At 36.9% G+C, this 14,667-nt stretch overlaps 1 pseudogene; it reads left to right on the forward strand.

Annotated features, from left to right (window-relative positions):
• Positions 1-310: 310 nt before the first annotated feature.
• LOC112826364 (polypeptide N-acetylgalactosaminyltransferase 11-like) lies at positions 311-9,673 on the forward strand (annotated as a pseudogene).
• The last annotated feature ends 4,994 nt before the right edge of the window (positions 9,674-14,667 follow it).

The raw sequence follows: 14,667 nt of genomic DNA on the forward strand, positions 1-14,667 counted from the left end.
CACCTGCCTCTCCCACCCCACCCAGGGTTAAGGCAGGGAGGGAGGGTGCCACAGCCAGACTCTGTGAAGGCCTGATCCTGGGCTGCTGGTATTGGAATTCACAGGTATCCTTCTGGGGTCTTCAACATGAGGACCTGATGGGATACCTGGAAGGAAAGCCCACAGAAGCATCCCCACTCCCACCTCCAACTGCATCTGGGAGATTCTCACTCTCACATTAGTCCACACTCAGCCTCCAGCACTAGTTTCTGGCTCCAGCAGCTCTGCTCCAAGAAATTGAAAAAGTCATTTCAGCTGTGTTAGATCCACAATGGTAAGTATAACAATTCGATATTTCTGTTCAGGTGGTTTTTTTACATCTGTGACCTGGACAGTTTTGCTTCTTGTTTATTTCAACTTCAGTCAATTGATTCAGTCGTTTACGTATGTGCCTATCAAGGGATCTGGGCCCTGTGGTTCATTCCCTAAAATATTCTATCCCTGTCTCACTCAGTCTCCAAGGCCAGTGTTAGAGTCATAGTTCAAAGCATACAAAAATTATGATATGATAATCATGTTGAAGATCCAGAAAAAAACAATATGAAATTCTTCTAAATTTTATATAATTTTTAATAAAAGTTATCAGGAATTGACTTAGACTCTCACATACATGCCTTTAATATGTAACCGTTTGGCCTACCATAGAGATTTGTCAGACACAAGGAAAGCAGCATGTAAAGAAAAGTCTTTACCTGACTGATCTGACACTCCCTAGTGTTTGTCTCTACAATGAAGCTGTGTTGGCCCTGCCCAGGAGAGAGCACAATCAAAGACAGCACACTGGCCTGTCGTCTTCATAAAATCACCTCCGTGGATGATGATAGTGACTTTGATGATTTGAAAGGAGAGCTAGCTAATAAATATATTCCCAAATACGTTGTTGGAAAAATTAAAGTAATAAGAAACAGAAAGTGTGAGGGATTGATTCGGGAGAGAATGATTGGAGCAACCCACGCTACAGTAGAGGTTCTAGTGTTGCTGGACAGCCACTGTGAAGTGAATGTGATGTGGTTGCAGCCTTTGCTGGCTGTCATCCAGGACATCCAACCATCCAACCATGGCTTGCCACCCAACTGATATCATCAGTGCAGACACGCTTGTCTACAGCTTGTTGTCTTCTGTGAAACAGGGAGGCTTCAGCTGGGGGCTGTACTTCAAATGGGACCTTGCCTTGTTCCCCTTTCTGAGCTATGAGGACCAGATGGAGGTAATGCATCAGTAAAGTCACCCACAATGACTGGAGGATTGTTTGCCATGAATAGATGCTATTTCGGTGAATTGACAGTATGACAGTGGCGTGTAAATCTGGGGAGGAAAAGATTTAGAAATATCACTTAGGATCTGAAAATGTGGTGGTAAGCTGTTCATCATTCCTTGCTCTACAGTAGGACATGTTTTCTGAAAAAAAAAAAAAAAAAGGCCACCATATGGATCTCCTAAAGGTTAGGACACTGTGACACATAATGCTTTGAGTCTGGCACATGTTTGGCTGACTGAATATAAGGAACATTATTTTTCCTTAAGACCTGATCTGAAGACCAAAAGTTAAGGAAATATCAGGTGAGTATATTGAAATGAAGAAGAAATTGGGTTATAAATCATTAAATGATATCCAGATAATATTTACCCAGAAATGTAGATATCTACACAAGGACAATGTGGAAGGAGGCACAATAAGTGTAAGAAAAATCAGTTAAGAAACTGTTGCATAGCCCAGAGGAAAACCATGAGACCCGAGGAAGGTCTGAACTAAGGCAGGACTTGATTATCTTACATACTACATATTGGAATTATTTGTTTGGAAAGTGGGATATAAGTACATTAAAAACAAAGAAGAGATTCTAGTTTCATCCATTGCTTCATACCCATTATTGCTTTATTTACTATGTGCAAGAAAGTTTAGCAAATCCTGAATTTAGTTATTCAAAGATAAATAAGACTGAGTCTATTTCCCCAAAGAACATACAGTATACCATAAGAGACAAACAGTTGCTAATGCTGCTATTCTTTCATGCATTAGAAGTCAAGGTGAAGAAGGAGAGAAATTAAAGAATGACTCCCAAAGGATGGGAAGAGATGTGGACATCACCAAAGATGGCAGGCAGGGTGGGAGAACACAGCTGGCAAGGAAGATGATAAATTAAAAGTATGGAAGATAAAATATGAATTCTGTGATCCGTTAAAAATGTTTTTGTGAAGAAATGAATATACCTGGAAAATTATTAGATCAAGTTTACAGCTATGCAAGTTACCAAAGCTGAAGATAAAGACTTTCATTTTATCTTAATCTGATGGGAAGACCTTTTACCACAAAACAAAACAAAATAAAAAGGTATACTTTTAGTTTGTGATATAATGAGGGATTGATTGAGACTGTATTGTGTATAACCTTGCATAAATCATTTCACTTTTGGTTCCCAATTTGCTCTTCAGTAAAATTAGAAAATAAAGCTAAGAATTTTTCCAAAACTAATATGCGTTCTGAGTGAATTCCATTTTTCTTGGTGCCCATCTCCTTGTCTCCACCAAACTTTGAGAATATTCTTGTAACAAACAACAAAAGAATCAACAAGGTCAATATAATTGTGTTTTGTTTTGTTTTAATGCCAGTTTGCTATGGAATTGCTCGCCGATGGATCATGTTACACTGGAAAAAGATCATCACTAAACAATCTCAAAAGGTGTTCCCTCTCTAAGCTGAAAAAGCCATCTTCTTTCCATTGCCCCTACAACTGGGTGACATTTGTGCTGTTGGAAATCCAAGGGACAGCCCCATGAAGTCCCCATCAGTCATTGCACTGGAATCTGCTCTTCATTCCCATGACAATGTCTACCAAGTTTGGTTTTCTTAATAAGAGCTGCAGTTGGTCCCTAACATGTGGAATAGCAGTAAATGGTGAAAATGTCATACTCTGCTTTACACAGAATAGGTGCTGGTAATTTATTTTTTAATTCAAATTCATTTGTTTATGCTAAAAGTTAAGGATTATGTTAGCCGTGCTCAGCATGTGATTCTGTGTTGAAGAGTGCCAAAGATCCTCTGGGTGTTGCTCACATAATTTCTGATTTGAACAACAAACACTCTAAGATTGAAAAGAACTTTGGTAAACATGAATAAGAACAATGAGAGCAGGTTTTTAGCATATTTTGATCAAACTAAAAAAAAAAAAGCAAATTTGCCTGGGTCACTGACTACAAATGTGTTTTAAATTAACATGACTCTCATCTTCTAATTATGTAATACTGTACTAGTATGAGTCCTGGTTGCCAATTCAGAATAATGCATTTTAGGGCACAGCAGTAGATTATAATAGAAAAAGATGGGCCAAATCAAATTTGAGAATAAGGAAGGTGAAGTTGAATATAGGTGAACTTTTTTGAATGAGATGGATGAACATCTCTGAATGAAATATTCAAGACTATGTAGCAAACTGCCTCCCGAGGGAAACAAGAAAATTCAATTTCATGGGAAAATTAAAATGAGAATCAAAAGTCTCTAGAAGGCATCCACATGTACACACACAGACACACACTTATATTTGTGTTTAGTAAAAACAAATAGATTACTAGCTAAGCTAATAGATCTTTACATCTGTATGTCTTTTCCTTCCTTTGTTTCCGTAAGTATTTGTCATCATTGTCCCAATCATTACTTCTGACCAAGGTTGATTTTTTTTGTCTTTTAAATTCATCTGCCTTCTCTCCTTATCTCCCCCTAACCTAAAGTAGGGGGAGATACTAACCTAAACTAGTACATTTTTTAATAATTTATCATGTTGAGGAGATGCACAAGTAGAAGTAACAGATTTAAAGCCACAATAGAAAGAGAGGGAACTGCAATGACAGGCTCTAGAGTCCAGAATTTTAAAGAGTTTTATTCTATTCTAGAAACCTCGTTTCCCTTCTTTGTTTCCAATTAAATAGAACTATTTAAACCAATCTCCTCATCTTTGTTTTGAATGTTAGCACTAATTAAAGTATATGGTGAGATAGCACATATCTAGTTTTCTGTCATCCTCTAACATTCTTATAAGATATGATTGCCTTGTTTGATATTAAAGGGACTGAGGTATTGAGAATGAGGAAATCACTTGTCCACGTTTATACAGCTAACAAGCGATGGAGTCAAGATGGAAAAGCCTGCCTCTCCACCACTACTCCAAAAACGCAGTCAGTTCTTAAATGCTTCGACTGTGCAATGTATACTTTCGATAAATATGTAGCTTTCTCCAAAATGGTATGAGACTTTCATAGAAGATGCCTATAGGTCTCAGAAAATCATGGTGGGTGTCAGTTAACTTCAGGGTGATACTTCATGACAAGAAAGATAGAAGAGAAAAAAATTACAATTGACATACCCGATTAACATACTGCCAACGAAAAACAATCTTTTACTGTTCATGAAGACTCTCTCCTTGGCCACACTTCAGTCAAGCAGCTCCAAGCTTTCTTCTTGATGAGGTCCCAGTCTCAGCCCCATCTTTGCCAGGTCTGCAGAGCCCAGTTCTGGCAAGAATTCTGCTAATCCCCCACTCTTAATATCTGATCATCCTCAATAACTAATCAAATTCCTCATGTTCTACTATATCCGTCCCCTGGCACCAAGCCATATCTGCTCACTCTGGCCTGCCCTCAGCAAGAATCCTGTTAGGTCAGGTTAGCAAGAATGCCCCTAACCTTCGATGTCTCTTCTCAGTAATCTTCCATCCACCAACCACCTCCCCCACCAAACACCCACCCACCTACCCTGCTGCTTGACTACAAATCCTCTCTTGTCCTTATATTCAGAATTGAGCCCGGTTCTATACTGATGTCTCTTTCCCCTTATTATAATAGTTCCTGAATAAAGTTTGTTTTTACTGCTTTAACTACTTTCAGGCTCTGTTTTTTGTTTGTTTGTTTGTTTTGTTTGTTTTGTTTTTTAAACACCATACACGTGCCAGGCAGAGAAGCATGAGAAAAGGAATGAATTTTGAAGATAATGACAATTTTTTTAAAATGCACCGTTTTTCTGCCTATATTTAAAGGACTCTTTGCAAGGAAGTTTTTAGAATATGATCATTTGGTTCAAATACTAGCATAGAAGCTGTGTTTATTTGCTTTGGCAATATTCCTAAATTCAAGGGAAGGATGTGAGAGTTTACTTAACTTCTTCAAAATATCAACTTTGCCAGGCAGCGATGGACTGAATCTTTTAATCTACAAGTGGGTGCTCTCCTACTGAAAAATTACAGAATCAACCTGAAGCACGCTTCGCAGCTACTCCTTCCCACCAGCACTCTGGTACTTTGATTAGGATTTACTGTGGCTAAAATAATGCCCTTATCATCTTGTTTACTAGCTTTTCTGAGTAGGAAGTATCTTTGGAGAACAAAAAAACCTGTTTGATCCACAATCCCTTCTCCACAGGGTAAGCCACAGTTATCAGTTCTTACAGAGTGAGATCGTATTGTTCGAAACTATATCTCATGAAACGGTCATAAAAGATTCTGAAATATTATCAAGTGTGCACTTTGAATACTGGAATAACAAAAGCCGAGTTTATCTTTCATTTGATAGCAAGTCTTTTGTGCTTTCTCTTGTGTGCTAAAGAAATCATTTACATCAACTGCCTTAAAACAATGACAACAGAACACCACTTACCAGCAGGTGTCGGATGGACAAATTTCCACCAACAAAGTTACCCTTTTACAAAGTAAAATGTACGTAACTTGTAACTTTATAGTTTTTGAATTCTTGTAATGTATGATTCAACTATAATTTTTGCAGGCCAAGGAAAGCCCCTTCCCTTCACTTCTACTAAAATGCTCTTAAAATAAGTCTCTGTATTTTTTCAATGACATGATTATGAAATGTATTCCACTGCCCCAGGTCCCACAGCAGAAGCTTTCCCATTATTTTCTACAAGATCCAATAGAGCATTCTTGATTTCAATCAGGTCAGACACCCTGTCACAATCCAATCTTGACACATCAATGACAAAGCATATCAGAGCAGTCTAAAGTTTACAACATGTAATAAAAACTGAACTAAAGTCAAGCGTGCTATCCTCTTGTAGGCCCAGGGAGACTCTAGGCAACTAGTGATTTGTAGGCTCCATTACATCCCAAATGTTCGATGTATCTAGCCCTTGGCAGGGTGTCAAGGACAAGAAATAATCAGTCTTTAGAGATCACTTTTGAAATGCTATGCCCTCTGCTTCCTTCAGGTGACTCATTCCTTCCGTGTTGTCAGGATCCACTGATGAAAGCTGACGACTTTCAATAGCCTGTGACAAGTGAGGTATCCCCTTCTCCATATGTGGAGGAAATGATACTGCTCAATCAGCTTTCACCAGGCATACTGTGAGTGATGAGCTACTGCAGGACATCATCCTCGTGAGCTCTCTTCCAGAGTCAAAAGTAAAAAGCAGGAATGTATACGATCTTGTACACAAGAGCAGAATGGTCACCAGGGAGGCAGAAAGGAGGGCATTTTAAAACTTATTTATAGATATTTCATGTCTAGAAACCAAATTTTGTCTTCATGTTGAATATTTAGATTCAAAAGAGTAGACTAATGTCAGGTATCTGAAAATGACATGGAAGTAAATGATGCAAATTGGTGGCAGTGCTCACATAGCAATAAGTATTAAATAGGCATTCTGGTCTGAATATGACTTTTAGTCCAACTAATATACGATGATATATTGGCAAAGAGTTGTTATTGATTTTCAGATAGTAACTTTTTTTCTCATGATAGCCTTACAATTTTTTTCACTCACTAGAATTCCAATTATTTCAACCATAAAACCACAACAATTTAAGTTTCTCCTACCAATGCCCTAGAGCTATCATATTTATTGTTAAAATACTAATTTTTAATAACTGATGATCTATTTTCTAGTTAATTTAGATCTCTAGTTTCAGCTTTTCTTTTCACGTGGAGTCCAGTTTCAGCTAGTTCACTGTATTTTGAGGTTAGAGTCTATATAATGCAACTAAGGATAAAGAGAAATGTAAATGACACCCCAAATTTTCATTTTGTATAAACAATATATAGAATGATGTGCTGATAGAGGAGATAGAAAACAAGGATTCAAATATATCAATCAGTTATAGATTCTGGCAGATGATTTCTGACTTGACTTTAATGCAATTGTGTAAATGTAAGAATACGACACATTCAATGTATTTCCCAAGTATTCTAGTTTTTAAAAATTGCAGAGATGAGAAAGTATTATGAAATGTAGTTAGTTCAATAATTGAGTTTTACATATATTCCCAATAATCCATGAAAAATATACATGTATGTAGTAGGTATGTACAATCTTACACATAATTTTAATTAAAAATATATTTTGTATCCTTACTACATAAAACTTAGTAAATATTTTATGAAACACTGCAAATTGTAGCATAGTACTCTATTCTTTGTGACAACTTTTTTTTTCCTAAAGCATAAAAGCCAGTTTGAAAAACAAAGAAACCCTAAATTACATTTTTGGCTAGCAAATCGGCTTTAATTATTTTTCATTTTAAATAATATAAAATATATCTTTTATTGCTAAATGTTCAATGTTTTTTTGTGTAATATTTCCTCCTGCCTTTTTTTTTTTAAAGATTTTATTTATTTATTTGAGAGAGAGAGAATGAGAGGTGGGGAGGGTCAGAGGGAGAAGCAGACTCCCTGCCGAGCAGGGAGTCCTGACGCGGGACTCGATTCCGGGACTCCAGGATCATGACCTGAGCCGAAGGCAGTCGATCAACCAACTGAGCCACCCAGGCGCCCCCTCGTGCCTTTTAACATTCCATTTCAAGTACAATAACATTGGGTCTTCATGTTACAGTTGTTTAGGATACATGTGAAGTATAATTGCAGAAATTTTGGTACTATATGCCATTCCTTTAAAAATCTTATATAACTATATAAACAGATATATGTATGTATGTACATAAACATATTTATATTTTAGTGTGTACTTTATATATAGAGAGAGATAGGTATATATATAGTTACCTATACTACAAAACTTTTAAAAATTTGAAATGAGATTAATTTCCACATTTATATTTATCACTGTAAAGAAGAAATTTTTCAAGTATGGTCAAGCACTTTTAAAATGCCATCCATGCTTATTGTCTAGTCCCAGTCTCACATATTCTTTGTTTTTTCCTGTTTTTTCCTCTTATTAAAATCCACCCACCAACACATAATGGGAATATCCCAATTTCTCCACTGCTTGAAATTTTTTTTTAAATCCTACAATTATATCCTTCTAACTGAAATATATATCTTTATAAAATCGTACAATTACATCCTGAGCCAAAAAACTCTCAAATAAATCAATCTAGTCCAAATAGACTATGTGGCAGATATCTCAATTCACAACCTATTATTAACATGAAAAGCAAATGGGTGATGTGTCATGAGCACGTTATAAAACTAATGTCTCTTTGAATTGAAACATCACAGATTGAATACATGTGTTTACGTACAATTCTTTCAAATATACAAAAAACAGGGTTTTTTTTGTAGAAAAACTAACACAAAGTAAACAAGAGAAAAGAGTGGAAAACAGATGTCAAACAAATTCGGAAGATGGCAAGCTGACATACAGATGATACCTGACTTGGCAAAAAAGAAAAAGATGGATATCTACAGGACCACAGAGGAGCATCAACAAGAAGCAAACCTGGAAAAGTCCGAGGAATTGGAGCAACAACTAGCTCTAAATGAAAGTCTTTAGAGGGAATCAGACCTCCAAAATTCTGGAGGACTTACATGTAGTCAACTGCCTCTACCAACAGTGAGGGAAAATAAGAATTTATCCATTTGGAGAAGAAACTGGAAAGACCCTGCACCTGGAGTACAGGACAAAGTTGAGAGTAGAGGTGAGACTCAGTCCTCAATACAGCAAGTCAGGGTCAAGATCCCTATATTCACTTATAACCAACCCACTGTCCCAACCAAGAACGTCGGAGAGTTGAAGAGAGAAGATTTATAGGTTCCTGTGTTTTAGAAGTAGTCTCAATAGGTCTGCTAAGTCTCTGGATTATTACCCGATAGTGAGTGTTGATATAAACTTGTGCACAAGAAGCTGAGCATCACCTTTCCAGTGCTTCACACTTAAATATAAATGGCAGAGAAAAATTAGCAGACACTTGAAGAAAGCCAAAGATATGAAAGAAGAAGACAAACAAAACAAAACAAAAACAACAAGCATGTGGACAAAAATAGATAAAAGAGAGTAATTTGGAGGAAACAGGGAGCATGTAGGGAGTAGTGGGAAATTTGAAATGTCTATTAATTTTCAGAGAGCTAAGAGATACCACTGTATATTTAGTAATTGAAAAAGGCACTGTGGGGAAAAAATACAGACAACAAGAAAGAACTCTTAGAATTTATAAAAAGAAGGGCCCTAAAACTTAAAAAATAGCCACCACCTTCACTACCACCACAAAATCAGAGAAGAACAGAAGCTAAAGTTGAGAATAGATTTCAGAAAGTTAGAAAAACAACAGCAAAAGTGAAATGGAAATGTAGAAAGAAAAAAAGATTTTAAAAAATAATCAGTTCACAAGTTTAAACATTCAAATAATATAGAAATAAACAGGAAAAAATACAGGGGATATCATCCCAAGAAATCATATAAGAACATTTCCTTAAACTAAAGGATGTAATTTTTCATCAAAAAAGCCACACTGCATACCTAGAATAATGAATTAAATGGGACTCACACAAAAACATATTTTTGAATGAAAATTCAGAATCATAGGAGCCAAAATAAGACCAAAATCTTACAGAAAGAAAAAAAAAAAAGCATGCACCTATTAAGGATCTAAAATGAGAGTCGCTTACAATTTGTTAAGAGTATTGCAACTAGAAGACAATGAAATAATGCCCTCTTATGAGGAAAAATGACTTTCAATCTAGAATTCTCCATCAAAACAACCTGTCATTTAAGTGGGAGACACAGAATATCTCAAAGAAGTTTCAAAAATATTTCAAAATACCAGCCTAGTCCCTCTGTAAGGCAACTGACTGAGGAGACCCTAGCATCTCCCTCAGCAACACTAGAATTTAGACAAGCTTCTTCCTCACTGTAGGTCCCTGACCTCCTTTTCTTAAAGCATTGGCTTTAGAAAACTTGGAATTGTAAATTATTTCTCTGCTTCCTTGAGATGTCTTTTCAAAAGACTCTTGGCAGTTTCACAAGCCAGGCATACCTTTCTCTGGGACCTGGGAGCCATCTCTTTGACATGTGATCACCATTTCCCTGAAAGAGTAGAAGCCTATCTTAGGCAGGCACCTTCCTCCAAGTTGTAAAATTACTTTCTGTCATAAAGATATGGGAAGTTTATTTTTCTTTGGATAAAGCCAGTTGGCAAGCACAGATGGCCAGGGATTCCCACCACCCCACCAAATCTTTCTGCCCTTTGTTCCAGTGGAGTTGAGCTCAAAGTTTTGGTCTCACTCTGCTATTAGAGTCACTTTGAACTAAGCCTTCCTGCTTGTTTAAATTTGTTGGGTGCAATTTTTGCTTTGACACAACTATAGGTTGTATTCCAAAGGAAGGTTGTAGGAGATGGCTGCCAAAGCAGAATATATAACAGGAAAGAAACAAATAGAATCTCCAAGCTGACGTTGAAAGAAACATCAACTGAGAGCTGTCAGAGTTTGAGATTATCAGCATACATTGGGAGAGAAAGATGGACAGTTTGAGATAGGCAAAGCTACACAGATGGAACTAGGAAACTACTAGATGGGTTCTACCATCCTAAAAGGAAATATATACTTATCTCAGAAATTTGGTGCTGAGTTAGTGCTAGGGTAAATAGAAAACTCAGCCAAAAAAAATCTAGGTAATTATTAACTCCAGTAAAATTTTACAAGGCAGGAAAAAGTTGTTTCTGCTCTGAACAATATTCACATAGTGAACATCTTACAAATCCTAAATAAAAGTTGATGTAATTGAAATTGTGATAGAATTAGGTCAGGAGGAAAAGGAGTGGGGAACGTACTTGTGAGTGGTGGGCACAAGAGATTTAAATCCTTAACTGCCATCTTAGGAGAAAAGAGTTAACATCTAAACTTTAAATAAATAAAAACCAGAAGCAGTGATTCAAACCAGGTGAAGTATTTGATTGTCAAGAAACTTGGGACAGGAATAGTAAGTCTAGAAGTTAATTGCTTTTCCTTATAAGCCTGAATGAATTACATGACTTTTTAAATGTCAAATATGTAAATCTGAAATATAATAAAAGTAGAGTCTACAAGAAGTAAAAAAAAAAAAACAAACAAAAAAACATGCTGGCTGAAAATAAAAATGAAGAAAAAGAAAAACATTAAAAAGTGGAGGACAAAAAGAGGGAAAGGAAGAAAAAATATTTTAAAGGGGGAATATAGAGGTAAAGAGCAACAAAAGGGAATCAAAAAAAAGCTGCCGTTTTCCTACTGAATCATTTCACAGGCTGTTGTTTCTGAATGACCATGTGAGCGATCACTGGCCTTGACCGGCGGTGTATTTGCAAATAGCAATCAGAACTGCAACGGACTCCACTCGTTCGCTGAATCGCAACGTAAATCTAAACTACTCAGTGTTTTGTAATTCACAACCTCTTTCTACCGCCACCAGCAACTACTACTGTTCTGATCAAATATATTAAGAAATCATTATGAGGTCTTCAAAATTGCACTGCAGTGTTCTACAAATCAACTTTTTTTAGTTTAGCCCCAAATGAGCTATTTTAAGAATTCACCCTCCTCCACCCATGAACCACTCCCACCACTCTTTCTCAGCAACTAAGGTTAGCTCGTACCTTGCAGAGAAATTAGACCCATTAGATCCCATCCCTCTTTCTCCTGTAAATCCTACACCTTCAACTATGTCCCAGTTTTCACCTGTGTATTCTCTCTCTTCACAGGATATGTTCAAAAACTGGAATCTGTGCCTCACTTTCATGCCCCTGGTGATCTCTGTAAAGTTCCTGGATGAAGTAGTGAGTACCAAGTCCAGTCCAGCTCTATGGACTGTGTAAAGCCTGCTAGTGGCCAGGAATATGTGATTAAACACCTCAAGTCCAGCTGTTAGAAAAGCTATTATGAAGATTTATACAGGTATTTCTATTATTTAAGCATCTTTCCATGTTGCAAATTTTTTCCAGCCCTCACAGTACAATATCATCCTTCACCTCCACTATTAAGTGATGCTGCTAAAGAGAAAAATGGGACAGCTTTTGATTTTGCACATGAAGATACAATCTTCTTGAAGGTGCCTGCCATCGTTTAAATACACAGTCAATGAGCAGATCCTGGCTGTGTCTTAGGTCAAGAATCATTGAGGTATCAAGGATGCCTCAGTGGCTCATAATTATTCTTTACAACAAATCTGTTTTCTGAATCTGATTCCCTTAATTCTCATGGATCTCACTCAGCTTTGCTTTTAATCTGCCCATCTTTACTGGTTCTTTCCTCTTCACATACATATATGCTCAAGGGTCTCTGCAAATAAAACAGTATTTCCATACCTCCCTCTGGAAATATTCTTCTTTCCAGTAAGTCCTGTGTGTTTCACTTCATTAATATCTCTTTAATCTCTGCTCTCATCTAAGTCCTCATCACTATTACCCTTTTCCACTGATCATTTAGTTTCCACTAATCATCAGCACTAATCTGATTGTTTCCCTGATCAATTTTTCCTTCCAATTCTCTTCCACAAATGTCTCTCCTTTGAGCATTAGACCCACATATTCAGCAGCTCATTAGATGTATTCACTTGCATATCCCACAGACACCTCAACTCAATATGTCCAAACCTGAAATAGGTTCTCTCTCATACACTGGCTCATTCTCCTCTTTGTCCTAAATCAGCGAATATCACTGCACGTAGTGGTCTAAGCAGATACCTGATCACCCTTGACTGCTTTCTCTTCCTTATTCTTTACACTTTAGCAGTCATCAAATTATAAAATTCTTGTTCATAAATGTCCCTCAAATCTATCCACATCTTTCCCTTCTCACTAGCACCTTCCTTATTTAATAATTACTTTCCATCTGGATTTCTAAAATAACCTCATGGCTGGTATTTCTGCCATCAGGTTTTCCCCTCTTCTGCCCATTCTCCTGTGGAGAATATAATGCACTTGTAGTGATTTTTATAAACTTCAAGTATGATTCTGTGCTTTCCCTGTTTAAGAATATCTGATGACTCCCTACTGCCCTGAAGATAAATTTCTAACCTCCTTAACTTGACTTACAAGCAAGAAGCGCCTTTATTAAATAGTTCCTGTATTCTTCCCTAGCTTAGTCTCCTAACCTTCAGGTTTTCTTCTTACAAAAAAATATTTTTGTTATTCAAGAGCAAAATCATCTCCCTCCCTTCTGGATATTTATACATCTTGCTTCATTTTGTTTGAAATATTCCTTCCCCAAACCAAACATTCTCTTCAACTTTCCTCAGGTTTGAGTTAGATGCTCTATTAGAGTCCCAGGGCTAACCTAACAAAAGACCACAAATGGGTGGTTTAAAACAACAGGAATATATTCTTTAATAATTCTAGAGCCTAGAGTCCAAAATCAAGGTGTCGGCAGGACCAAGGTCCTTCTGAAGGCTCTAGGGAGAAAATGTCGCCCCATGCCTCTCTTCTAACTTCTCGTTGTTGCCTACAGTCTTAGGCTGTCTAGTCTTGTAGCTGAGTCACTCCGGTCCTTGTCTCTGTCACCACATGGCGTTCTTCCCCCAGTTTGTGTCTGTGTTTCCATACAACCATCATATAGGGACACCAGTCATTGAATTTAGGGCCCATTCTAACCCAGTATAATCTCATCTTAACTAATTACACATGTAAAGACACTATTTCCAAATAAGGTCACATCTCGAGGTTACAGTTGAGCATGAATTTTGGGGGAACCCTCTTCAACCATTACAGAAACGCTGTTAACATCTTCTGCCTACCAGGCAGCAACCTGAGCAGCCTTAGCATACCACACAAGACATTATATTGAAGGACATCTGGATGGCACACTCAGTTAAGCATCCAACTCTTGATTTTGGCTCAGGTCATGATCTCAGGGTCTTAGGATAGAGCCCCACATCGGGCTCTGCTGTGAGCATGGAGCCTGCTTGAGATTCTCTCTGTCTCTCTCTCCCTCTGCTCTTCAGCAACCACCCTCAAAAAAAAAAAAAAAAAAAGATTATGTTGAGAACTACTGATTTGTCTTTTCCCCAATTACACAGGGACAGCAAACATTTTATCTTTAGAACCTAGTACAAGGTGTGACAGAGAGGGGAAATAGATATTTGGAAATACATATTGAGAAATATGTATTTCTCAATATGGAAATACATATGTATTGGCTCGATACATATTTGGGAACAAAGAGAAAAAAAATGAATGAAAGATTAAAAGAAGAGCTCTTTTTAAAATTTTCACAGTCCTCTTATAGTTTTCAGGATAACTTTCTAAACTAAACCAGAATCTAACAGAAAGGCTTATGTTAAAATTTAAAATATTCATTCCTTTTTCTATCTACCTCTTTCAGAGCAAGCACAGGAACAAAAAGAAATAAAATTTTAAATAAACTACCAATCTTCTAAGGGTGACATGCTGCACTTTGACTTTTGTTTGTTTGTTTGTTTGTTTTTGG

Source organism: Callorhinus ursinus, unplaced genomic scaffold (genome assembly GCF_003265705.2).
Source record: "Callorhinus ursinus isolate GAN/ISIS: 27379988/994484 unplaced genomic scaffold, GSC_fseal_2.0 scaffold7, whole genome shotgun sequence".
Classification (NCBI taxonomy): Eukaryota; Metazoa; Chordata; class Mammalia; order Carnivora; family Otariidae; genus Callorhinus; species Callorhinus ursinus.